Source organism: Sturnus vulgaris, unplaced genomic scaffold (assembly GCF_052056855.1).
Source record: "Sturnus vulgaris isolate bStuVul1 unplaced genomic scaffold, bStuVul1.hap1 Scaffold_198, whole genome shotgun sequence".
Classification (NCBI taxonomy): domain Eukaryota; kingdom Metazoa; phylum Chordata; class Aves; order Passeriformes; family Sturnidae; genus Sturnus; species Sturnus vulgaris.
This window is the reverse complement of record NW_028276185.1, coordinates 4,203,728-4,230,489: the sequence shown is the minus strand read 5'-3', so window position 1 is coordinate 4,230,489 and position 26,762 is coordinate 4,203,728. Positions and strand designations below refer to the sequence as shown.

Below are 26,762 nucleotides of genomic sequence, written 5' to 3'. Positions count from 1 at the left end.
TTTTCAACAAGTTACAGGGAAATAGAGTCTGATGTATCTTTCCCATAGACTTACAAGAGGATTTCAGCCCAAGAGTGAAGCATCTCCTCAATCCCTCCCATCTGGGACCTGAATTCTGCTTCTCTAACCTTGGGGTCCACATGTTGTTCCTCTACGTGTCTTCATTCTGTCCTGTTCTCTCACTCGAGAGAGAATTGAAGGTCTGCAAGTCTCATCTGTACAGTGAAAGAGATAATATCTTGTTCCAAGGCCTGCAGATAATCATATGATCCCTGCTGGTGGTGGCCAGAGCTGTTTACAGTGGAGAATTCTGGGGGGCTGTGCCAGGATTTTCAAGGGCCCCAGCCAGAACAGTGTGGCCACTCTGCCTGCACAGCTTTTTCAGTGGTTTAACAGGTTGTCAGTTCTCAAAACTAATCACTGATTAGATTTTGTCAGACATGGAGGAAGCTCTTAGCAGCTCCTGTCAAAAAAAAATCATTTCTGGGGGTGACTTCTTCCCTTCTCACAAAATGTCAAACGTGCAAAACCAGCACAGAGGGTCCCCCCTTTCTGTTGTGAGGTCTCGTGTTGTCACCCTTGGCTCCATGAGGCCCTGTAAAGTCAAAATGGATCCTTCATTCCAGGAGACCCCACAATGTCACAATGATCTCTGGACACCATAAGGCCCTGAGGCATCACAATGGCTCCTTGGTTCCAAAAGTCCCCACAGAACCATAGGGGCCTCTGGATTCCATGAGACCGCACAGTGTCACAGGATCCCTTTCTTTCCCTGAAGCCCCAAAATATCACAAAGGATTCTTGGTCCCATGAGGCCCCACAGAACTATAAGGGCCTCTGGATTCCACAAGACTCCAAAGTGTCAGAGTCACTTTATTTCTCCAAATCCTGAAAGTGTCACAATGGCTTCTTGGATTCAAGAGACCCCACAGTGTCACAGTGTCCCCTCAGTTCCATGAAGTCACAGAGAATGACAAGGCCTTGTGGGATCACAATGGATCCTTGGTTCCATGAGGCCCTGCAGAATCACAGGGGCCTCTGGATTCCACAAGACACTGCAGTGTCACAGCGTCCACACAGTTCCATATGTCTCCTGAGTGTCACAATGGCCCCATTGTTCCACATGTCCCCTCAATGTCGTAATGGCCCCAAGGATCCATGAGTCCCGTCAATGTCACAATTGCCCCATTATTCCATGTGTCCTGTCAGTGGTACAATGGTCCCACAGTTCCAAGAGGCCCTGAGGTGTCACAATGTCTCACAGTTCCATTTGTCCCCTCAATGTCACAATGGCCCCAGAGTTCCATGTGTCCCCTCAAAGTTACAATACCTCCAAAGTTCCATGTGTCCCATTAGTGTCACAATGGCCCAGGGTTCCATGTGTCCCTTCAGGATCACCATGGTCCCAAAGTTCCAAGAGACCCTGCCATGTCACAATGGCCCAATGGTTCCACGTGATCCCTCCTGTCACAATGGCCTCAGGGTTCCATTCGTCTCCTCAGTCTGACACTGGCCTCAGGATTCCATGTTTCACCTCAGTGACACAATGGCCCCAGGCTTTCGTGTGTCCACCAGTGTCACAATGGCCCCACAGATCTGGGAGGTCCTGCAGTTTCTCAATGGCCCCAGGGTTCCATGTGTTCCCTCAGTGTCACAATATCTGCACCATTTCACGTGTCCCCTGAGTGTCACTTTGGGCCCAGGATTCCATGTGTGCCCTCAATGTCACAATAGCCCCACTGTTCCATGTGTCCCCTCAGTGTCACCATGGTCCCATGGCTCCAAGAGACCCTGCCATTTCACAATGGCCCAACGGTTCCATGTTTCCCCTCACGTCACAATGGCCTCAGGTTTCGATGTGTCACAATGGAATAATGGTTCCATGTTTTCCCTTCAGTGTCACAATGCCCCATGCTTCCAGGAGGCTCTGCTGTGGCATAGTGGCCCCAGGGTTCCATGTCCCCTCATGTCACAATGGCATCAGGGTTCCATATGTCCCCTCAATGTCATAATGGCCCCAAAGTGTCATGTGTGCCCTCAGTGTCACAAGGCACCCAGAGCTCCATGTGTCCCCTTAGTGTAACAATGGCCCTATAATTCCAGGAGGCCCTGCAGTGTCACAATGGCCCCAGGGTTCCATCTGTCCCCTCAATGTCACAGTTGCCCCACAGTACTATGTCTTCGCTCAGTGTCACAATGTCCTCACATTGTCACAGACGAGCAGCACTGCAGTGGGAGCAGCACCACTGGAGGGGTTGCAGCTGCACTGGAACAGGAGCAGTGGCTGTGGAACAACAGGGGAGAAGCTGTGGAACACAAGTCCTGTGAGGAGCAGCTGAGGGAGCTGGGAATGTTTATCCTGGGGAAGAGGAGGCTCAGGGGAGACCTCATCACTCTCTACAACTCCCTGACAGGAGGGTGCAGCCTGGTGGGGGTCGGGCTCTTCTCTTAGGGAACAGGGACAGGACAAGAGGACACAGCCTTAACTGCACCAAAGGAAGGTCCTCCCGTGTCCCCACCCATGTCTCAGTTCAGTGTCTTTATTTTTACCCCAGTGTTGGATGTTTTAAAGGGATGAAGAGAAATTAAAAGCAAATCAAGGCCAAAAGAAAACGATTTCTGTGTCTGTGTGAGCTGAGGATCCACGTGCTTGGGTGGAAGAACATTTTTTTGGAGGGGTTTCCACCCCACTGTCTCCAAATTCTTGGTCTTTACCTGAGATCATCACCCTTTGGCTGGAGAAGACACCCTTGGGCAATACGAAATCAAAATCCTGGAATCACTGAGGTAAAAAACAGGTTTAACTTTAAACGGTAGAAATTGAAATTTTATTAAGGGGAGCTATAAGAAAAAAACTTAGAATAATGAACAGTTTTCTTGTGGTTTTCATGTTACAGTGATTAGCTGCCCAGGAGAATGGAAATCTGATTACTATCTAAAAACCCTTTTTTCAGATTAACAGTTTTTCTCATAACTTTTATTAAGTACTGTGTTAATTTACAAGGCACAGTTTAAGGATTATAACAGGTTAAACAAAAAACAGTTTATTTTTGAGTACAGAGATTTTTTTCTTTTTCTTGGGGGAACAGTAGGGGTTTTTTATTATTTAAACAGGAGATTACAGCAATCTTAACATTTGTTTACTTTAATATCAATGCTCTTGTTTATATGTACAGTTAGAACAGTCATATTCACTTCAAAAAACTTTTATGTGTTGTAGATGAAACAAGAGGCTTTTCTCCGTAGTTTAAAAAAAGAAATTTTAGCTCACTACTTTTCTCCTTTCTTTATTTCATATTTGACTTGTCTTTTTATTTGATTACGGTGTTTTTATAATGTTTCTGTATGTATGACTATTTTGGTGGGTTTTTTTGGCTTTGTTTGTGTTTTGGTTGTTTTGGGGTTTTTTGGGTTTTTTTTAGGAGAGAGAATAAAGTATCTGTAAAGTTTTATTCTGGGCATTCCAAGAGTTAATACCTTGCCCAGAGGGCAGCAGAGGGATTTGTGATTTTTTCCATGTGGGGCAGTCAGAGTTATTTACAATAAAGAGTCTTCAAGGCCACGCTGGGGGCTGGGTGAGGACTGTAGGGTTTAGTCAGAGGAGCCGTGATGAGTTTCTGGTTTCATGGCTGTTCTCCGGCGCCCGCTGCACTCAATTCCAGCCACGGGCTGGGGGTTCTTCCTCCACCCTGCCCAGCAGGGCACCACCAGAAGATAGGATTGAACACAGAAGATTTTCTAGAGTTGGATATCAACAAATTCATTCTCCCCAAGGAATTCCCAAAGTTGGTTTGCATCCTGATGGACTTTGCTGCCCCTGCATTCATCCAGGTGCCCACAGGGAGACAGGATGATGCAGAGTCCCCCAGCCAGGTGTCTTCCCAACACGGATCACCAGGACCACGGATCACCAGGGCTCTGCCCAACGGGGGTCACTGGGGATCATCCAACACCGATCCTCCCATGGGGGATGGAGCTGGAGCAGAGCACGAAGCTCTTCCCACACTCGGGGCACTCACAGGGCTTCCCTCAGTGGTGACTCCGTTGGTGTTTGGTCAAGTGAGAGCTCTGTGAGAAGCTCTTCCCACACTCAGGACACTCGTAGGGCCTCTCCCCAGTGTGGATGCGCCGGTGGACAGTGAGGGTGGAGTTGTGCTTGAATCCCTTCCCACAGTCGGGGCAGCGGAAGGGCCTCTCCTCTGTGTGAATCCGCTCATGTTTGAGGAGATCGGAGCTTCTCTGAAACCTCTTCCCACACTTGGGACACTCGTAGGGCCTCTCCCCAGTGTGGATGCGCTGGTGTTGTCTCAGGTCAGAGCTCCATCCAAAGCTCTTCCCACATTCCAAGCAGGTGTAGGGCCGTTCCTCTGTGTGGATCACCTGGTGCCGGAGCAGGTCCGAGCTGTCTCTGAAACACTTCCCATATTTCCCACACTCATAGGGCTTTTCCCCAGTGTGGATCATCTGGTGCCGAATCAGCCTGGAGCTGTGGCTGAAACCCTTCCCACATTCCAAGCACTTGTGGGGCTTCTCTCCTCCAGAAGGTTTCTCCACCAGCTCTGAGCTCTGCCTGGATCTCCGGCCGCCTTCCCGGCTCAGGGAGGGTCTTTCCTCCTCGCAGCTCCCTGGGCTGGGTTTGCAGCCCCTCCTCGAGAGGGATCTCTGGGGCTTTTCCTCCTCCTCCATCTACCCACGGCATGGGAATGACAAATCCTAGTTTGAGGGGAAAAAAACACAAGAGCACCTTGGGCTGGGGGTTCCTCCTTCCAAAGTTCATGTCACGAAGTCATTTGGCATCTTGTGTCTATAAGAACCTTGAAAACACCACGATTCAGCACAAAAATTATCCAAACATCAAGACATAGATCAAACACTCCCCAAAAAGTTAGTTTCAGCCCAAATCCCCTCCAAAATATAAAGATTCAGCCCCTGCAAAAAACCAAAGCACCAACATTTAGCCCAATAAAGCTCACAAACACCAAGATTCACCCCTGTGAAAATCATGGATCATCCTTTTCGGTCACCTGCTGCATGCGGGGGGAGCAACGCTCCTGGGGCTGGGGCAGAGGCAGCAGATACATGGAGGAGTGGAACATTGTGCTGCTTCCCATTTCTGACCCTCCTGCGGTGTCCCTACTCTTCCTCACACTCCCGCCCATTATTCTTCTTTCTCCTGCACAATCGCACCTGCTCCTCCCACGTGCAGCGTTTGACCATTTGGTTCTTCAACTCTGCTTCTCCTTTCCTTCTCCTGCTGCCCCCAGGCCCAGCACCCACTGCCGGCTCCCTCTTCCCCCCAAACCCACAGCATCCCAGCGCAGGGGCAGCGATGGAGCTGGGGCAGCTCGGGCTGGGGCAGCGCTGGGCTCTCGGCCGCTCCCGCCCGCACTCGCTCCCCACTGCAGCCGCTGCCGCCACCACAGCGCGGGGGGGCCCGGCCTTGGCGCTCCCCCCCTCCCACCTCCCCAAATTCCCCTGCCGGGGGGCGCTGGGGCCAGGAGACAGACGAGTGACAGATCAGGGGGGCTGGGAAGAGTCGGCAGCCAGAGAGCACTGAAAATCTCAGCAGTGACTGCAGTGGCATCTTCGGGGACTAAACATGGCAGGGCACCCATGCAGGGTAGAAAGGGAAAGCCAGGAAGGGCTCCTGGCCAAAGGGATGATGATCCCAAAATATCTCTGAAGGGTCCCTTGAGGGCATGTGGAGGGAGTTTGCACATTCTCCCAGAGGTCATCAAGGATAGGGACACCCAGGGAGGCATTAAGAGAAGTCCAGAAGGGATTTAGACAACAGGGGATGGATGGTGTTGGTGTGCTGGGAAGGGACTGGGTGAAGGGGATTGTGCAGGAATATGGTTCAGGCAAGAAGCAGGAAAGTTGCCAGCTGACTGACATCTTTTATATCCCCAGTTGCCAGGACAGGCACACAAGGAGGTCAGGATTGCAGGGGGTTTCTCTGTGCTGGGCAGCGGCAGGAGCGGGCGCAGAGGGGCGGCACCGGGAGCACGGGCTGGGGGCCTGTGGGGAGCTGCGGGGCCGGGCCGGGGCTGTGGGGCAGCCGGGGCTCAGCGCCGGGCGCTGCCTGAGCCCAGCACCCCCCGGCAATTGCAGGCCCGGCAGTGGCCCCCGGCCCCCAGGAGGCTGCGGGACGCCCCGGCCGCTGCCCGGCCCCGTGGAGCTGCCGGCCCTGCCCGCCGGGGGGGCCGCGTTTGGACACTGCGGCAGGACAGGCACCGGCTCTGGGATACGGGCTGGCCACGGCAGCCACAGCACAAGGAGCAGCAGGACAAAGGAACAGCTGGGAAATGGGCATTGGACATGCAAGCATCCAGATTAGCTTTTAAGCATTTTCCTTGGGTCAGTGCAGAAAGGAATGATTTAGCAGAAAGCTCAGCAGCTGTCAGAGGATGAGCACCCCCAGGCACTGAGGGGGCTGCAGGAGGGGCAGAAGAAGCCCCTGGAGCACTTGGTCACAAAGGCACAGCAGGGGAATGCAAGAAGGGAGGAGGGAAAGGCCAAGGGGAAGGCAAAGGCCATGGCAGAGTTTCTACAGCCCCTGAGGGATGAACCCCAGGGCCCAAGGGGGCCCAGCACCCAGGGGACGGGGTCGGCCACAAGGTCCTGGCAGAGGCATTGCCCTCCTCGGCAGGGGCGAGCCAACCCAAACAGTCCCTGGGAAGGAATCAGGGTTCCATGTGCAGGGCAGAAGGACACTGGAAGCAGATACAGGAGCACCCTCAGGAGGAGCAAGTCCAGCCCTTGATGGACATACATTGTCAGGGGTGTCACAGCTCCCATTACACCAGGGACACAGAGCACTGGGGCCCTTGAGAACATTCAGGGTGGATCTGGATCGAGAGGAGGCCTTTCCTGATGGACACAGAGACCTCTCCATCCACTCCCAATCTTAGATTTAAGGCGACAAATCGCCAAAAATTATTCAGGGGAGAAAGGGGAAAGGTGAGCTGGTGTGTTTTATTCAACCGCTGTTAGCAGCTGTGGGGGATGGGTTTGTAATTTAGGAATTTTTATTTCCTCCTAATTGTGATTGTAATTTACTGGGAAGGGATTGATGGCTAAATTGGGAATGCAAATTGATATTGGAAAAGGTGATACAGAGTCAAGTTCTGTTGTGCCTTTGTGTCAAATGTCTGGCAAGGCCTATGCTGAAGTAAAACCAGAAGTGTGGGCAGCTCCAGGAAAATAGGGAAATTAGATATGGAGCCTCTCCAAAGCTCTTTGAAGTAACCAGGACAAGTGGAGTCTGAAAGCAATACCCTATTCCAAGGGAGGGAAGGAAGGGCTTACAGCCTCTTATTGAGTCCCTGCTAAAGGCAGGGCTTTTGGAGCCAGGGATTTATTCCTAAGACATTCCTATCTTGCCAGTCAAGAAACTTGAGGGATGGACACCAGGAGGAAAGCAGAATTTTCAAGTGTTAAAAAGTAGATTAACTGAGCCTCCTGCCCTGGCCCTACCACAAAGGGAAAAAGAATTTGAATTGTATGAGAATGCTAAACAGGGCCATGCCAAAGGAATTCTCATGCTAAAATGTTTAACCCAGTGGCCAGAGTGGCCTCATTGTCTGCAGAATTGTGCAGCCACAGCTTTAATGGGACCTGAGGCCCAAAAAGTGCTGGAAGGAGGATCTCCTGTTGGTCAAGTCTTGCATCAAATTAAAGTTTTGATAACCAAAAGAGTGCCTGCACTGCCACAGCTGCTGGGGAAGACAATGGCAGAATTCCACTCTGCCTCTCAGTTACACTCACACACTGGGCTGCCCGGGATTCCACTGTTGGAAAATATACCTTGTTTAAATTTTTAAAAGTTATTTCTCAACTCAGGCTTGTTTTGCCTTTGCACTGGGGAAAGAAATTTTAAAGAACTTTTTAAGGGGTGTTACACCAGTCAATAGGGATGAGTTTAACATGTCAACAGACTGGGAAGAGCCCAAAAGATACCCACAAAGAGAATGCCCATCAACAAAACCTCAACGAAACATCAGCAAATATCAAAGAACACCCACCCCAGACACTGCCCCCGGCATAGAGCATAGATGGAGACTCCTGGTCTGGAAAAGGCTGAGAAGGAAATCCAAGAGTTCGGACCTAATTAACATCACAAGAGGAGAAATCCGAGTCTGCTAAGAAACAGAATACTAAGAACCACACAACTTTGAAGCAATGAGGAATAGACGAGTGGATTTCTATGGGTTCCGGCTGTAAAAACTTTATGAAAATCTAGTAAAACTCACGTGTCATGGAATGATTTTCTTGGCACATCCGGGCTATGTGTGGATGAAATGATTTCTGTTGCACACCCCGACCAGAATCAAGTAAAACCTTGACTCTCTAACACTAAATATATTATTGGAGAGTTTTGTTTTTCCTGCAGTTTAACTGACAAGATTACTCCATTAGAAAAACATTTCATAATAATCCTACATTTATATTATCAGTTAGGATTGGGCCAGGGTTGTGACAGATTTTACTCCCAGGAAAAGCAGAAAAAACTTGATTGCATTGGAATATTTTTGTACATATTTACAGGAGGCTCTTAATGATGGCAGAATGTCAGAATGAATTTTTGGATGCGAATCTTTAGGTTGCATCTGGCAAAACTAGAAGAGTATTAATGGTGAGACTTTAATGCATAACCAGTTAATACAAAATCGTTTAGAAAAAAAGCAAAGCAAAACAAAACAAAACAAGCAGGTTGTGGGGGTGCACATGTGAATCAGCAAACGGCAGCTCTGGAAGAGAAGAATCGGTTCCTGGCAGCCGTGAGGGGAGCTTTAGAAATGCAAATTACCTGAAGCAAAGTGTGGACAATGCCCCAGGATCTTCTTGCCTGGGGGAGGAATTGGGCTGATTCCCTCTGCCCCTCACCTTAAGCTCTGCCTGCTTGCACAGATGGAATTTGCACAACTAAAGGCAGAGCCCATAGTGAGGATATCTGACTGCAACAGAAATTGGTTAAGCTGCAAAGGGAAACAGCAAACGATGAATGTTGGGAAAACGTCATGAAAAAAAAAGTGTGTGGGGGAAATCATCCCTCTCCCCAGAGCACTGAGGTGTTTTTGCTAGTCCAGAGAAATCACTTGGGAATCCAAACATTTGATGATTTAATTAGAGAAAAGTGGTCAATTGATGCAGCCCTGGATGGAAGGAGCACCCAAAAATGGGAAGAAGATGAACGGCCACCAGAACAAATGCTACAACACCATGGACCAGCCCCTGGGATCCCTAACGGATTCATATCAGGACACAGAAAATCCATCCGTAATTTGAGGGGCATAATTAGGTTAAAAAGTGTCCTTGAAATAATAACCAACCACACAGCTCCAGCTCCTGACCTTCTTCCCGATCAATCCACTCAGATGAGGAATGCAACGTTTCCCCATGGGATGGGATCAGGTTATCTATTCACAGAAGGAGAAGGAGTTTGTGGAAAATTACATGACTCAAACTGCTGTTGGCAAATGGATGATAACCGAAAAGTGGTGAAACAGATAACAAAGGAAATAAGAAAATATCTCGTGTTCCGGAGAAAGGATGGGAATGGGACACGTTTTCGTGGTTCCCTGGAAGACCATGGCTTAAACGAATGCTGCTCCTCCTCTGACGTGCTACAGCAACTCTCAGCTTTTTACCATGCAAGACACCTTGGGCCAAAGAGGATGCGGGAAAAGACATTGAGTCAATGGAAATTAAAAGTTTGTAAAGACAATTTTTAAGAAAATGAGAAAAGGAGGGATTGAAAGCAGTAAGATTAATATCGTAGTAGGAGTGCATATTAAAGGGGACATGCCGCAGGTGGATCGGGAACTCTGAACCTTCCAAGTTCCTCAGCGAGAGGGGAATAGGAGAGGGAGATGCAGACGAGAAAATGAGGATGAAAAGGAGGCGGCGCTTTATAAAGACCGCATGGCAAATGCCACATGGCGTCGCCCTTTGTTCAGGAATAAAGTCACTTTTACAGGACTCCTCTGTCTCCTTTGGGCACACAAACCTCTGGCCACGGGAATTTTCCCGCACAGCCCCGGGCACAGGGCAGACACCTCTGTGCCACCCACAGCAACCGGGACGAGCCAGCGCTGCTCCGGCACCGGCTCCTGCCGAGGCCCCAGCGGGAAGGAGACCGCGGGCAGCCGCTCCCGCAGCGCCCTCAGCCCAGCGCCAACACGGGCCGGCACCGGCACAACCAACCCGCCAGAGCCCCCTGCCGCCCCCTCGGCCCGCAGCGAGCCCCGAGCCCCCGCACAACCGAGCGCGGCTCCCACCTGCGCTGGGGCCGCCTCCGAGCTCCGCCGCCGCCGCCTCCCCGGGCTCCGGCCGCTGCCGCCGCTGCCGGGCCCGCACAGACGCTGCCACAATGGCGCCTTTGCTGCTCTGCCCAATCAGCGCGCGACAACCAGGAGTGACATTGGCACAATCAGCCAATGGCAGCGAGGGCCGGGCTCTGCACACGGCCCAGCCTCGGCCCGCGCTCTCAGGGCCCCCCGGGCTGTGGGAGGGCAAAGGCGGAGATGAGGAACAGCCCTGGAACGGGCCCGGGCCCGAGCCGCCATTGGCCTGGAAGCACGAAGTTCTCCGCAGCTCCCGGCACGCCTTTCCCAGCCCTGCCTGTTCGCTGCCTCCGGCTCAGCGGGAAGCCCTGGAGCTTCGCTGCCGCTCCCCCTATTTAGGAGCGTCTGTGCTTGGCTTTAATTTCCCCCAAAAAGGGAAAACTGCCCCACAACCCCTGTGGATGAGTGGGAGAGGGGAGAGATTTCTGGCAGAAAACTCCAAAAACTCAGAGCAGGATAATGAGAAGTAAATGAAGACCCTTCAAACCAGCTTTCCACTCGCCCCCCTCCTTCCAGCTGCACTTCCTACCCCGACAGTGCAGGGTGTGAGAAACGACGCTCACTTTGTAAATTTATAAAGGTTTATTAAACCTTAGCAAAAAAAAATACACCAAAAGACTGAATTAGGAGAAAAATCAGCGCTGGGAGCACAGGACTAAAGCAGTAGACCCGGGTGTGATTTGGGGGCCCAGCAGGGTCCCCGGTCGCCCCCCGCCCCCTCCGATCTCGGCCAACGGGTGCGAGCGGCGCGGCCCCGCTGCTGAGCACTGACCCCGCCCCGGGGGCCGCCGGGACCCCCCCGGAAAAAACCCCACACCTGCACCCCCCCTTCAGTCCCTCCGACCTTCCCAGTCCTGGGGGAAAAGGGGGAAAGGGGAGGACCTGGGGCGGGATCACCCGGAGACCCCCGGGGTGAGGAGCAGGAGGAGGGGGTTGGGCTCGCGCTGAGTGTGGGGTCCCGCGTGAGGATTTCGGGGGGGTTCGCTCGAGGAATTTTGGGGATCCTCGTGCGACGGATCCTCGTGCAAAGGGCTCCTCTCCTGCCACCGTCTCCTGGTGTCACCCAGACCAGTTTGGGGAGCTCTTTGTGTCACCCAGAGGAATTTTGGGGCTCCTCGTGTCACTGAGAGCCCCGCGAGTGTCACCAAAAGCTCCTCGATTGCCACCAGGAGGAACGGGGGGATTCCTTGTGTCACCGAGAGCCCTGCAAGTGACACTGAGAGCCCTGTGTCACCAAGAGCCCCTCAAGTGCCCCCAGCTCCTTGTGCCACCAGGAGCCCCTGGAGTGCCACCAGCTCCTCGTAGCACCGAGAGCCCCTCGTGCCACCAGGACCTCGTGCCAGAGAATTTGGGGAGAGTCTCTGTGCCACCCGGAGCCCCTGAGTGTCACCAGCCCCGTGCCAGGGTCCCCAGTGTCACCGGGGTCTCTCTCTGTGTCACACACCAGGAACCGACCCCCCCTCCGAGCACCAGGACCCCCGAATTTAACCGTCCTCGTGCACCGGGACCCCCTCAGGACCCTCGAGTTTCCTCTCTCCCCTCCTCATGCACCGGCATCACCGGACCGCCCCCCCTTTCCCGAGGAATCCCCGGAGACCCCCTCCATCAATCACCGGGCACCGGCACCACCAGAGGACCTCCCCCATCAATCAGCACCGTCACCGTGCACCGGGACTCCCCCCCATCGAGCAGTGACACCCCCTCATCGTGCACCGGGACCGCCGGACCTCCCACCAAAACATCGCCAGCCTCGGGCACCGAGATCACCGGAGACCCCTCCATGAGTCACCGGGACCCCCCCGTCATGCACCAGGACCACCGGAGACCTCCCCAGGAATCACCGGACACCCCCTCACGAATCACCGGGCACCGGGAAGCCCCCTCGGGCACCGGGACTGGACCCCCCCCTCGTGTACCGACCACCCTCCGGTGCACAGGGCCCGGACCCCCCTTTGTGCCCCCCCTGCCCATCCCGGGGATTCCGCCCCTCCCCTTTGACTTCTCCCGGGAACAGGAGCGGGAATGGGGGGGGGGCGTGCGCTGGGGGGGCACCGGGGTGTCCCCAGCACCGGGGGGCGTCCCTTGGGGCTCGCTCCTTTCCCCCCACTTCCTCCTCCGGTTATCACCAGGGACCCCCCCAATTTACCGGGGCTCCCCCTATTCACTGCCCCCCCGTTCACCGACCGCCCCAAAGCGCTGGGACCCCCCCGGATACTTGGGACCACCCCAGGGCGCCAGGACCCCCCCTCACTCACCGCCCCTCCCCCATCCATGGGACCCCCCCACTCACCGCTCCCCCCCCCGTCACCAGGACCCCAAAATCCATGGGACTCCCCCCACACTCATCAAGACTCCCCCCAAATCCATGGGACCCCTCCCTCCCCCCCACTCACCACCCCCTTCTCAGCACTCCCCGGGCCCTCCCCATTGATCGAACGCCCCCATGGCCCCCCCAGCCCCTCGCCCTCGCATTGGGCCCCCCCGGGGCCGAGGCAGAGCCCTCCCTGAGGGACACCCCTCATCCCCGGCCTGCAGCCGCCCATGGAGCCGCTGACCACAACTCCCTGCCTGCGTCCATCCGGCCAATTCCTCTGGCCCCGCACAGCCCAGCCTGCAAAGCCAGCACCTGCTGGGCACCTGCTCCATGACACTTCCAGGGGCTTGGGCTGCTGAAGGGCTGCTGGCCTGGGCCCTTTGTGACACAGGGCCGTTCTATCGGGTTCCTGGGTGCTGTTGGCCATTCTGTTGTCCTGGTGACATGGCACAGCCCCGCCCTGCAGGGGTATATACGGGGCACAGGGCCCTGCGCTGCCCAGGGCCAGGAGTGCCACTGGCTCAGGAGGAAGCAGCTCCTGGGACCTCTGTGCTCCAGACGACGTTACACATGGAGGAGGAAAAGGTGAACGCTGTTATAAATGAGAGACAAAAGTCTCGATATTCAGCAAAATTTAGATTGCTTTATTTGATATAGAAAGAGCAAGCAGCGCTGGGGAACGTGAGGGGTCACCGCCCACTCCACGCTCCACTGAACCTTGGTTTGCAGCCTCTTCTTATACTGTGGGTTCTCGTTGTACACAAATTCACAAAGCCTTTGGGTGATAATCAGTCACAGATAGCCATCCGGTCCTTGTAGATAAGCACCAGAGAAGTTCTGGGAGTCTGGTCCTTGAGATAAGCAGTATTGATTAGACAAAGGCAGGAAGGGCTTTTTGGGAAGTCCGATTTTGCAAGCTGGTAGCCGATACAACTTATTTGAAAAACATAACATGACATATTGTGATGTAAGATAATACAACATAATATAACAACAAGGTGATTTTAAACAGAATTATTTTATCATATAATTTCCTTTATCTAGTGTCCATACTTCATTTCAGAGCTTAGTATTCTGGTTTATACAAACCCCAATGCTTTTGTGATTAACACGAATCTTTTATCAATTGTCACAATTTCCCCACTTCTCTTTTTTTATCCCATTGATTCGCGTTCTGGTTTCAAATTTTGTCAGTACTTCTTGTACTAGATTTAATACATCTACTGCCATTAATTTTGTTGCCTTTTCAGGGTCTATTGGTATTGTAGCAACCTGCATTCCTTGAACCACTGACTGGATTAGTTGAATGAAGCATGGAACAAGACAAGGGATGAACAGTACTCCTAATAATGCACATGTTAATATAAACCTTAATTTTTTCCACCAAGCTCCCCCCAACAGGTTATTTCACCAATTATTATTAAGCATAGAGTTCCAGGTTTGTACAGGTACATGGGCTATTCGTTTTATTTTTTTCTGTAATTTTAGTAATTGCTTCACCATTATCATCAATTTCTAATCAGCATTCAGAATTATTAAACTTCCCACACTCCCCCCCTCGATATTTCTGTTTCATTCCACTGTAACAACTGTTTTGGCCTTAATCCTTCCCCCCCTCCATGGCCATTGTTCAGTCATCTGCATTCCTCTACAGATCCAACAGTGAGTTAAGTTCAGTAGTAATTTCTTTCATTAATTCTACAAATAAATTTTTTCCCAAGGTGGGTAAGTCCCGTTCGCTGAGTTGTTGTTTTATTTTCTTATACAAGTTAAAACTTCCCCCATGGTTTGTCCTTTTTCCCTTGAACATTTTAGTTATTTTTTTTTTTAATCAATTCCTGCTTGTAGTGATCTTGCACTCCTCCCTGATCTGAATATCCCCACATACCTTCTTTTGTGAAGCAGAGGTGTGTCTCTCCTACTGGGCAACTTTGGTATGCCGATGGAGCCCACCCTCCTTTTCCCAAATTGGTGGCCACTTCTTTCCATAATAGTGCATAATGTGTTTATTACAGCAGGCCGAATTGATGTGTGTGTGGAAGGTAAGGGTGGATACCGTGCATCCCCGTACCCAATTGTCTGGTGACACTTGGAACAAGCATCAGCATTATTTCCTTTTATCATCATTAGCAATAGGATGACTCCCATGACCATTTTCATCCCTCTGCCTCCCTCAAGGCCTACGGGGTTGCTGCCAGTAGCCGAGGTTTGTTTGATCTTCTCGGCAGCAGGGAATATGTCCTGGGCTCTCCCACTTTGTCTTTCTCTTTTGGTAGTGTTTCTTAATTTTGTCCCAGCTTTTAGCTTTAACATTCCAGTACGAGGTACAGCAGTAACAGCTCGGTATACACAACCCTTCTGACACTCTTTTGCCAATACCTCTGCTCTGGCTTTCTTTTTTCCTCTTGTTCCATTCTCAAATAACTCCCACCAGTTATGATCATCAATTTCGATTTCTCCACGTGCTGATAGGGTATTTAGCACCTTAACAGTTTTCTTCTGTTCCTTTCTTCTACATTGGACACATAATGTTAATAGGGGATACCCACCATAGGGATGAGACCACCACAGCTCAGTACAATATGGACACCTCTTTTTGATGAACAGGTTACAATCACACCTGGCTTCAGGACAGGTGACTTTCAGTCCTGACTGGGAGACCTTCGAGACAAATTGATCCGGTGCCGACATCGAGAGCTCTGAATTCGCCCTTTGAGGTCTCCAGGCTCAGATGTCACTGCCCAACCTGCAGACTCTACTCACATGTGTCCATCCCTTTCCAGCTGTCCTCACAGCTGTTTCAGTCGTTAACAGAACTAAATACGGTCCTTCCCATTTTGGAGCTAGATTTTCTTCTTTCCATACTTTAATTAACACATGTTGTCCTGGCTTAATTTTATGTATGGCAAATCCTAGAGCGACAGTTTGAGCTAAAATCCCCTTCTCTCTTAATTCTTCCAAGCTTTTGCTGATTGTTGTTATGTAATTCTGAAGAGAAGGGTCCTGAACTAAGGTCGGATCAAGGTGTACTCCTTTAGGGTCAGGCATACCATACAGCATTTCATATGGTGAAATCCCTGTTTTTGAATTTGGCATTGTTCCTATATTAGACAGGGCTAGTGGGAGGCACTTTGTCCATGGCATTTTAGTCTCAATCATTAATTTTGACAGCTGTTGTTTTAATGTTTGATTCATCCTTTCAACCCTGCCAGAACTCTGAGGGTGCCAAGGTGTGTGATACTCCCAGCTGATGCCCAGTGCCGGGGTCAGTGACTGCAGCACCTTTGATGTAAAGTGCGTCCCCTGCTCTGAGTCTATGGCTCGAACCAGGCCATACCTTGGGATTATGTGTTCCAACAATATTTTGGCTACCACTTGTGATGTGGCTCTAGCTGCAGGGTATGCCTCTACCCAGTGGGTTAATTGGTCTACTATCACTAGTAAATATTTCCACCTTCCTATTTTTGGGAATTCTGTAAAATCTATTTCTGTTCTTTCAAGGGGTCTGTAAGCAGATTTCTGTCCTCCTGACGGACCTTGTCACATACCTTTTTTATTACTTTTCTGACAAGTCAAACAACTCTGGCTGCTCTGCTTTGCAATATCAAAAATGTTAATGCATCCAAAAGATTTTAAAAATGTGTCTGCTAGCACTATGGCTCCCCAATGAATTCGTTGATGTAATTGCTCAATAATTTGACTGGCCTGGGTTTTGAGTAAAATTTCCCTGCCATTTGGTAAAACCTATTAATTCTCATGCTGTTCTGCCCTTAATTTCTTTATTGTTTGTTTTTCCTGAGGACTAATGTCTTCACAATCACATTCTAAATTTTCTCCTGGTTCCCAGTACAGGAATTGAGGAGTTGTTGTTTTTAGCTCCAAATCTGGGGAAGTGATTAGAATAGCTTCATATTTTAATATTCGGGCATCAGTTAACCATTTCTCAGCTTTTTGATTCAGAATTCCCCTTACGTTATGAGGGGTGTGGACCACTAGGGCTGCCCCAAAGGTAATTTTTCGGGCTTCTTCAATTAAAAGTGCTGTGGCCACTGGGGCCTGGAGGCATGTGGGCCAACCCCGACTGACAGGGTCGAGCAGTTTAGAATAAAATCCCACTGGCTTTCGACTGCCTGCCCATTCCTGGGTGAGTACCCCATATGCTGTTTGATCAGAGGTGTTTACAAATAACTGAAATGGTCTCTCCAAGTCTGGGAGACTGAGTACAGGGGCTTGAATTAAAGCATGTTTGACCTTTTCAAAACTCTTATCATCCTCTTCTGTCCATTTTAGGCGATTAGTGGTAAGTTTTTCATATAGAAATTTTACTTTCTCACTAAATCCCTTTATCCATTGGCGACAATATCCCAGCAATCCCAAAATTTTCCTCACTTCTTTTTTAGTTTTTGGAGGTCCCAGACTTAATATTCCAGAGATTCTATTAGGATCCAATTTCTTTTTCCCTTTACTTAGCCAATGTCCCAAATATTTTACTTCTGGTTCTGTGAACTGTAATTTGGCTTTGGATACCTTCAATCCCTATTGTCCCAAAAAGTTTAAAAGTTTTATAGTCCCATTTCTAGTAGATTTCTCGTCTTTTCCTGCTATTAATAGATCATCTACATATTGTAACAATATTGTAAGGTCTGGTGACTCTAAAGATTGCATTAATTCTTTTAGGGCTTGTCCAAAGAGATTAGGGATTCTGTAAAGCCCTGAGGCAATAGTGTCCAACGCAGTTGTTGTTTCCTGCCCTTATCAGGATCTTCCCATTCAAAGGCAAAGCAATCTCTGCTACTTTCCTCTAACGGGCATGCCCAGAAGGCATCTTTTAGATCTATTACACTATACCAAGTGTAGTCAGGGGACAACTCTTTTAAGAGAGTGTAAGGGTTTGCTACTACAGGAAATTTGGTAACAGTTCGCTGATTTATAGCCCTCAAATCCTGTACCAATCTGTAATTCCCGTCTGTCTTTTTGACAGGCAGAATAGGAGTATTATGTGGGGACATACATGGTTCCAAAGCCCCCTGTTGCAAAAGGTTTTCTATGAGAGGCTTAAGGCCCCGTCTCCCTCCCAGAGATATTGGATATTGACAAACTCGGATTGGCAAATCGGGATCAGTGATTTGCACTTTGATAGGTTTCATTTTTAACTTCCCTATTTCCCCAGGGGTGTACCACACCTCAGGACATATTTGCTCCTCATCCTTTTGGGTTAAAGCAAAAATTTTAAGCTGCCCTTGGGATACTTCAATTTTCAAATCCTATGCTATTATTAAATCCCTCCCCAATAAATTATTTTCTGCCTCTGGCTGTAACAGCAGATCTTTTAATTCAATTTTGATTTGGGTCTCAATTTGCACATTTTTAATAATAGGGACCCGAAATGGTTCATCTTTTGCTCCAACCACTCTCTACTAGGTTTACAGCCTTTTGGTAGGTGTTTAATTGTGGATTTTTCGGTTTCTGTATCTACTAAAATTCCACCTCCTCTCCCTGGGGACCGATCCTTAATTTTATCAAGGGCTCTTTAGATGGTATGGTCCCCAGTACATACAGCCCCTGACACCCCTATTCATCTTCCTGTAACTTTTTTTTTTCATCCTGTATCTGTTCCTTACAATTTTTCCTTATTTGACCTTTCTTGTTACAGTAAAAGCAGGTTCGCCTTGGTGAATAATTTCCTGCTTCATTTCCTTGTTTCGGTGGGGGTTTCCGTGGTTTCCCTCCCCCTTTCTGCTGGGTTTCTTTCTGTGTTTCACGAACTGCAGCTATAAAGATTTTTGCTTTTGCTTTCTGCTTCTCTTAGCAATTCTTGTAACCCCCGATCTTGCCAATCGTCTAACTTTTCTAATTTCTTTCTAATATCTCCCCATGATCGAGCAACAAATTGGGTTTTGAGGAGTGCCTGGCCCACTTGTGTGTCAGGGTCTATCCCGGAGTACATTTGGAGATCTTTCCTCAGCCGCTCCAACCACTCAGTTGGGGATTCGTCCTTTTTTTTTTGTTTTTGTTCACTAAAGGCTTTATTAATATTTTGTCCTTTAGGAACTGATTCTCGGATACCTTTAACGAGTATCCATCTTAAGTCCATCATATTCTGGCGATGGACATCATTTTTATTATCCCAGTTAGGATTATTTAATGGCCATTTCTGGTCTCCCCTAGGTCCAATCTGATGCTCCCGGTCCCATACCCTCATTCCAGCCTGTCTGATCATTTCCCGTTCCTCCGTGGTGAATAGGATACTTAATATAGATTGTAATTCCATCCAAGTATACATACTTGGTCCGAGGAATTGATCTAGTCTCTCTGATACCCCTATAGGATCTTCTAGGAGTTTTCCCATTTCTTTTTTAAAGTTTCTCACTTCCCCTGTGTTCAAGGGAACATTTACATATCCAATTAATCCAGCCTGTTGTCCTGCTAATGGCACTTCCCTCAGGGGGTAAAGGCGAGCCTTTGTGTCGTTATCTCCCTCCTCTCTGGTGATACCATCTCTCCTGGTATTCCTTTGACTGGAGCGAGTTCTCAGAGCTATGGGAGTACCAGGAGGAGAAGTGGGTGCGTGGGGGGGTCTCCTGTATTTTCTGTATTATACGGAGGTGGGAGATTATCGAGGGGTTCCCAGGTAACCTTTTTTTTATCCTCATCCTCTTTTTCTTTTAAAGTACATATCAAGGATGGCTTGGACTGTTTTGCCCACAGGGCAGCATACTCACATTCCTCTCTGTTAAATGGTTCTTTATGAGCCACATATGTGTTTAATGCCCGACAAATCCAACCCTCAAATGATCGGAACATGGGCCAGTATAGGTTATCTTTATGGATAATTTCTTTGGTCCATTCCACCATGCAATATTGAATCAATTTTTCTTTACTTCTTCCTCTGTATACCACCCCTGTGTCCCAACATCTTAATATTACTCCCAAAGGGCTGCCTGGTGCTATTTCTGGCAACCTACTTGTCTTGTCTTTATTTTCCCGGTCTCCTTGTGGACCAAATGAACTTGAACCTCTTCGTGGGTCCCTGGGACTCAGAATCTTACTCTCTCTTTGTCCCATTTTTACCTCAAGGGACTGTCTTGAGGTGTTTGTACTCCCCGATGTGTTCTGCCCGAACCCCTGTCTCTCCTTGGGTCAGGATGGACTGGAACCCGCCTCTACCTGGGCTGGGATGGGAAAAGCAGCTTTTCCCTTCTCCCTCCGTGACTGGTGTGTTGCCATCTGCTTTTCTTTTCCTCCCCCTTCCCCCATCCCCGGGTCCTGCCTTTGCCTGGGCTAGGATGGGAAGGACCCAGCCTCTACCTGGGCTAGGACAAGAAAAGCAGTCTCTCCCTTTGTGCTCACTCGCTTCGTCCGGTCACCGGCCAGGTCCCTCGCGGGATGCTGGAAACGCGGATAGAAGGACTCCACTCTCGCTTCGCAGCCAAGGCCACGTCTCATTCAGGCAAGCACACAGTCATCCCCACCAAACCACACAGATACTCACAGTCCGATGCTCCTGTCTGGCTCTTCGTGCACGAGAATTCCAGGTGATTTTGCCGCGGTCTTCCGGGGAGATTTTCCTTGCTCAGTCTCTATGGTGCGGGACGTCGATGGGTCCCGAGAATCACTGACGAACCGGGGCCACAGCAGTGGGGCGCCTCCCCGAAATCGCAGTGCCTCTCAGGGCTCCAAGGACGTCCCGGGTTTCGGCACCAAATTGTTATAAATGAGAGAAAAAAGTCTCAATATTCAGCAAAATTTAGATTGCTTTATTTGATATAGAAAGAGCAAGCAGCGCTGGGGAACGTGAGGGGTCACCGCCCACTCCACGCTCCACCCAACCTTGGTTTGCAGCCTCTTCTTATACTGTGGGTTCTCATTGTAATCAATAATTTTTGGATTTTTGATGTCATAAGCAGTGGTGGTTGAATAAACATCCTTACACAGATTCACAAAGCCTTTGGGTGATAATCAGTCACAGATAGCCATCCGGTCCTTGTAGATAAGCACCAGAGAAGTTCTGGGAGTCTGGTCCTTGAGATAGGCAGCATTGATTAGACAAAGGCAGGAAGGCCTACGGGGAAGTCTGATTTTGCAAGCTGGTAGCCGATACAACTTATTTGGAAAACACAACATAATATAACATAATATAATGTAACATAATACAACATAATATAACATAACAAGGTGGTTTTAAACAGAATGATTTTATCATATAATTTCCATTATCTAGTGTCCATGCTTCACTTCAGAGCTTAGTATTCTGGTTTATACAAACCCCAATGCTTTTGTGTTTAACACGAATCTTTTATCAATTATCACACAAAGAAAAACCTTTTAAGTTCCGCTTTTGATAACTTAAGAGTGTTCACAACTTGGTAATAAATGTCCTTTTGAGGAGGGCTGAACTTAGCACTACTGATCAAATTGCCCATCCTCAAAACTCCAATCTCCCACCCAGCAGTAAAAGAAAAAACTAAAGGAAGAAGACCCCGGTATTTCTTAACTCACTCTTTTCTTCGGGCTAAGCAAAGCCCACTGGGTCAACAGAAAAGCTGCTGGGGAGGCCGTCGGGCCGGCGATTGGTCTCCAGAGATGTTCCACAGAAGGTCCCAGTCACCCCTCAGACGGCTTCCACTAGAACGCGGAGAGCTGTGCTCAGGGAGCTGGCCGTCCCGAAAAGCAGCTTGTGTCCTGCAGTTGGTGCTGCAGGAGACGCTTCTCCAGGAACTCTTTCGCGGAGGTCCTTTGGGCTCCGGTTATCGCGGCGGCACCGGCGGGAAGGAGCCGGTGGGCGCCGGGCGAGCGCTGGTGCCGAGACCTTCCAGAGAAGCGTCTTTAGAAAGACGGCCTGGGGGTTACAGGCACGTTCCCGCTCTCGGGACGAGAGGGATTTCAGCTCTCTTGTGTGAGCCCCGCTTCTGCCGACGGTGGAGAGAGGGATGGGAGCCACGTGTGGTGATCCAAGGCGGGATTTATTCCTTCTCGAAGGGTCCAGGGACGAAATGGCTCGAAGGGGCAGAGGGAACGGGGACACTGGGGTGGTGCCATGGGTGGCACTGGTGACGGTGGGATGGCACTGGGGACACTGGGATGGAACTGGGAACACTGGGAGGGGATGTTGGGATGGGGACATTAGGAAGGGACTGGTGACACTGGGGTGGTGACACCGGGATGGCACTGGGGGCACTGGGACAGGACCAGTGACACTGGATTGGTGACACTGGGACAGAACTGGTGGCACTGGGATGGAACTGGGGACACTGGGATGGTGACACTGAGCTGGCACTGGGAGCACTGGGCTAGTGGCACTAGGACAGGACTGGTGGCACTGGGCTGGTGACACTGGTATGGGTCAATGACAGGGTGGCACTGGGCTGGCACGGGGACACAGCTGGGAGCACTGGGACAAGAACACTGGGACAGGATGGGGGACACTGGGATAGCACTGGGGACACTGGGCTGGTGATGACATTGGTATGGGGACACTGGGGATGTGGTACTGGGACAGGACTGGTGGCACTGGGCTGGAACTGGGTTAGTGACACCAGGCTGGTAGCACTTGGGTGGTGACAGAACTGGTGGCACTGGGTTGGTGACACTGGTATGGTGACAATGGGGCAGTGGCACTGGGACATAACTGGGAGCACAGAGACAAAAACACTGGAACGGGATGGGGGACACTGGGCTGGCACTGGGAGCACTGGGAGGGAACTGGTTTGGAGACATTGAGATGGTGACATTGGTATGGGGACAATGGGGTGGTGGCACTGGGAAGGAACTGGGGACACTGGGATTGAACTGGGAGCACTGGGATGGTGACACAGGGACACAACTGGTGACACTGGGACAACTAGGAGCACTGGGACAGGGACTCTGGGACAGGATGGGGGACATTGGGATGGGACTGGAGACACTGGGAGGGAACTGGGAGCACTGGGATGGTGATATTGGTATGGTGGCAATGGGGCAGTGACACTGGGCTGGCACTGGGACCACTGGGAAGGAACTGGGAGCACTGGGCTGGTGACACTGAGACAGGACTGGGGACACTGGGGTGGGAGTGGCTTGGTGGCACTGGGATGGAACTAGGGACACTGGGCTGGTGGCTCTGGGGTGTCCCTGGTGCCACTGCTCAAGTGCCACTGTGCTGGTTGCCCTGCTGCCGTGTACCTGGTGCCACCTGTGCGGTGTCCCCATGTCCCCGCAGTGTCCCTGGACTTGGCGCGCTCTGCCCTGGGGGTGGCCGAGGACAGTCATCTGCTGCTGGCCCTGGGAACGGTGGCTGTGTCCTGCCAGGTGACCCTGCAGGCCTCGGCGACATCGTGGTGACACCTGGCCAGCAGTGCCCGTGAGCACCGGGCCATGGCCCAGCGCCTGCGTGACTGCACCTAGTGGGTGGTGACCACCAAGGCCAGTGCTGAGGCCACCGCAGCCACCAGCAAGGTCACCACAATGTCCAGGAGTGGCTGGACACAGTGACATGGCACGTGGGGACCTTGGTGAACTTTGTTAACCAGGACATGGTGGTGGCATGTGGGGGACATGGCGACAGGGGTTCCCCAGAGCTGCCCGGGCCCTCGGGGACATCGTGGGGGTCTTGGGGACATCGGTGGAGGGACACAAGGAGGTGATGTGAAAGCTGGAGGCAGCCCGGGATGCAGGGACATGGTGGGGACACGGGGTTGTACTGTCACCCCGAGGGACACTGGGGACCTTGGTGTCCTTGCCTTGGGGACATCGGGGCCACCCTGAAGTCACCTGTCCTGTTTTGGGTCACTACGATGTCCCTGCAGTGTCCCCACGTGACCGCAGTTTGTCCCCCTGAATCATTAAAAACCAGAATAATCACGGACAAAGGCGCTGTAACTAATTAAAGTTACAAAGTGGTGTGTTTATTCACCGGCACGGGAGTCACCTCCCAAAGGCGTGACCGCCCCGAACAAGGTTCTTTGCCCTCTATTTATTGCCCAAGATCTTACATACAATACATGTGCATAACCCCAGCACCTCCCATCCCCATCCCATATTAAAATGAGCCCATTCGTCCTTCATGCGTGCGCAGTTCTTCTCTTGAATTGGGTCGGTGGTCTCGAAATGGGTCAGTGGTCTCGATGGATGAAGTCAGGAGAGTCTTCATCAGGTCTCTGTGACCCTCTGGCACGATCCAAGGCCTCGTGCTTCATGATTAACGCATTATTATTTTATTTATTATTTAGGTTCTTCTATACCTAAGTTCATAATAGCAGATAATTATACCAATTAGCTCTTGCCTAAGCATCAAGTAATTACCTACCTAACTCACATCTTGGCCATGGAAACTCCTTCTACCCTTAGCAAAAATCTTAACTCTTTCAAACCATGATTCAACTCTCCATGTCTGTGCCCCACCATGTCTTTGTCCCTCCATATCCCCACCCATGTCTCAGTTCAGTGTCTTTATTTTCACCCGTGTTGGTTGTTTTAAAAGGATGAAGAGAAATAAAAAGCAAATCGAGGCTAAAAGAAAAGGATTTCCTTGTCTGTGTGAGCTGAGGATCTATGTGCTTGAGTGGGAGGGAAAAATATTTTTTGGAGGACTTTTCACCCCACTGTCTCCAAAAGCTTGGTCTTTGCCTCAGTTCATCAACATTTGGCTGCCGAAGACAACCTTAGGCAATAGGAAATGAAAATCCTGGAATCAGTGAGGTTGGAAAAGATCTCCAAGACTGTTCTTGGATATTCCTGGATACCACCAGGAGATAGGATTGAACACAGAAGATTTTGTGGGGATCAAAGTCAACAAATCTGCTGTCCTCAAAGAATTCCCAATGTCAGTTTGGGCCATGATGGACGTTCCTGCCCCAGCATTCATCCAGGTGCCCACAGGGAGACAGGATGAGGCAGAACCCCCTCAGCCAGGTGTCTTCCCAACACGGATCACCAGGACCAAAGATCACCAGGGCTCTGCCCAACGGGGGTCACTGGGGATCATCCAACACCGATCCTCCCATTGGGGATGGAGCTGGAGCAGAGCACGAAGCTCTTCCCACACTCGGGGCACTCACAGGGCTTCCTTTAGTGGTGACTCCGTTGGTGTCGGGTCAAGTGAGAGCTCTGTGAGAAGCTCTTCCCACACTCAGGACACTCGTAGGGCCTCTCCCCAGTGTGGATGCGCCGGTGGGCAGTGAGGGTGGAGTTGCGGTTGAATCTCTTCCCGCAGTCAGGGCAGCGGAAGGGCCTCTCCTCTGTGTGAATCCGCTCATGTAGGAGGAGATTGGAGCTGGTCTGAAACCTCTTCCCACACTTGGGACACTCGTAGGGCCGCTCCCCAGTGTGGATGCGCTGGTGTTTTCTCAGGTCAGAGCTCCATGCAAAGCTCTTCCCACATTGCGAGCAGGTGTAGGGCCGTTCCCCTGTGTGGATCACCTGGTGCTGGATCAGGTTGGAGCTGTTGCTGAAGCCCTTCCCACATTCCCCACACTCGTAGGGCTTCTCCCCAGTGTGGATCCTCTGGTGTAGGATCAGCTGGGACCTGTAGCTGAAACTCTTCCCACATTCCAAGCACTTGTGAGGCTTCTCCCCTCCATGAGGCTTCTCCACCAGCTCTGAGCTCTGCCTGGATCTCCGGCCGCCTTCCCGGCTCAGGGAGGGTCTTTCCTCCCCGCAGCTCCCTGGGCTGGGTTTGCAGCCCCTCCTCGTGAGAGATCTCCGGGGCTTTTCTGCCTCCTCCATCCCTGCACACCTGAGGAATGAAAATTCCTGGATTAGGGGGAAATAACAAGAAGAGAGCTCCATAAACTGGGTGCTCCTCCTTCCCCAATTCATCTCTGGTAGTCATTGAGCATCTTGTGTCTGTAATAACCTCCCAAACAACAAGATTCCTGCCCAAAATCCTCCAAACTTTAACACACGGATCAAAAACTCCCCAAATATCAAGCTTCAGCCAAAATCCCCTCCAGACATGTGCTGGTTTGAAAGCAAAACCAATGAGAGAATCAGTCAGAAATACAATTGGATAGGAAAAAGATAAGAGAAAAAAAATACATGCAATAGTACAAAAGAAAACAACTGACAGAATCAGAATACAACCTGACACCCCGCTAGTTAGGGTGGTGGTAGCAGTTCCAATGAAGTGGTCTTGTTGTAGTAGTGATGCTGTAGAAAGGTCTGGTAGCTCTTGTCCTCTGGAAACCAGTGGGTAAGGGCTGCCTTGGTGCTCCAAATCTCAGATTTTATCTAGGTAGGAAAGGCTTGGCTCCTCCCCCTGGCTGGAGCATCTCCCAATGGGATGATGGAATTTTATCAGTCATGCAGTGGCACTCAATGGCCCATTAACAGAAGATATCTTCCTGGAGGAAGGATGGGTTGTGGAAAAGATAAAGAACACTGCCCCACCTGGTTTTAACAGATGGCCCATTAGCAGAGGATATCTCCCACAGAGATAAGGATCACTGCTCCACCTGTTTTTTTCCACCACTCTTTGTTCTTTTGTTTCTTCCCGGGATCTCTGACTGGTTACTTCATGTTTGCTGCTGATTTCTTCTCCCTTTTGAAGATGAAAATGGTAAAAGTGTCTTTGACCTGCCTTGCTGGATATTGTGAAGAGGAACAGTCATCTACTGCAAGTGGAAGTCTCACGGGTGGAGCAGAGTTCTGTGAGTGCTGTATCAAAGCAGACCTCGTCAGACCTGCCAGAACAACTGGTCCATGCTGCCCTTCACTGCTCTGCCTGTTCCCCACTGTTTCATGCCAGAGTAATTTAACTGCTGTTAATTGGGTGTGTGTTTCACTCAAGCCAGTCCAGCAGAACCAGCAGAAAGCAGCCCCAGAATGAATGGGGCTCTGCAGAGGAGCCCCAGACTATTCATCAGCCTGCCCGCAGAACTGGCTCCAACTCTGAACCCTTGTGACCACACTCTGAAGAAGACACACTTCTGATATTTCTGAGGCACTTATGACTGAGGCACTGCACGTGCTTGTGCAGGGAAGAATCCCAAAGTACTTTCTGTCAGGAAAATTAATCCACAAATACCAGAGGTTTATGTCCAAAAAGGAGACAGAGGAGTCCTTTTTGCTTTATTCGAATAAAGCGAGAGGCCATGGGACATTCCCCTGGGATCTCTCAAATTTTT

At 50.5% G+C, this 26,762-nt stretch overlaps 1 pseudogene; it reads right to left on the bottom strand.

The window, feature by feature from the left end:
- Positions 1-4,029: 4,029 nt before the first annotated feature.
- LOC148217915 (uncharacterized) overlaps positions 4,030-26,762 on the bottom strand; it is a 51,041-nt pseudogene continuing 28,308 nt past the window's right edge.